Raw genomic sequence first — 754 nt, 5'->3', positions numbered from 1 at the left:
CCCAGAAATACTTCACATCCGGTAATGGATGAAAGGTAATGATTGTGTCTGTGTACTAATATTGCCATAAACAGATGCAAGTGAGGAAAGAGCATACTGCAGCTTCTCTCTGATATACATCACATGGGGTAATGGACGAAATGCGATGATTCTGGCTTTGTAGTAATCATACCAAAAAACAATCGCAAATGAGGGAGGTGCTTTCTGTAGCTTCCCTCAGATATATTTCACATCAAGTAATGGATGAAGTGTAATGATTGTGTCTGTGTACTAATCACAACAACAAACAGTTGCAAGTGAGGGATGAGCTTTCTGCAGCTTCTCTCTGAGATACACCACATAGGATAATGGATGAAACACAATGTTTCTGGCTTCACAATAACCATACCAACAAACAAACGCAAATGAGGGAGGAGCTTTCTGTACCTTCCCTCAGAAATACTTCACATCAGGTAATGGATGAAATGTAATGATTGTGCCTGGGTACTAATCATACCAACATACAGAGCAAGTGAGGGAGGAAATTTCTGCTGCTCCTCTCTGAAATACCTCAGATACGGTAATAGATGAAATGCGATGATTCTGGCTTTGTAGTAACCATAGCAACAAACAAATGCAATTGAGGGAGGAGCTTTCTGTAGCTCTTCTCAGAAATACTTCACATAGGTTCATAAATGAAGTGCGATGATTCTGGCTTTGTAGTAACCATACCAACAAACAAATGCAAATTAGTGAGGAGATTTCTGTAGCATAC

The sequence above is a fragment of the Schistocerca gregaria genome, unplaced genomic scaffold (genome assembly GCF_023897955.1).
Source record: "Schistocerca gregaria isolate iqSchGreg1 unplaced genomic scaffold, iqSchGreg1.2 ptg000696l, whole genome shotgun sequence".
Lineage (NCBI taxonomy): Eukaryota > Metazoa > Arthropoda > Insecta > Orthoptera > Acrididae > Schistocerca > Schistocerca gregaria.
This window is presented reverse-complemented; position numbering follows the sequence as displayed.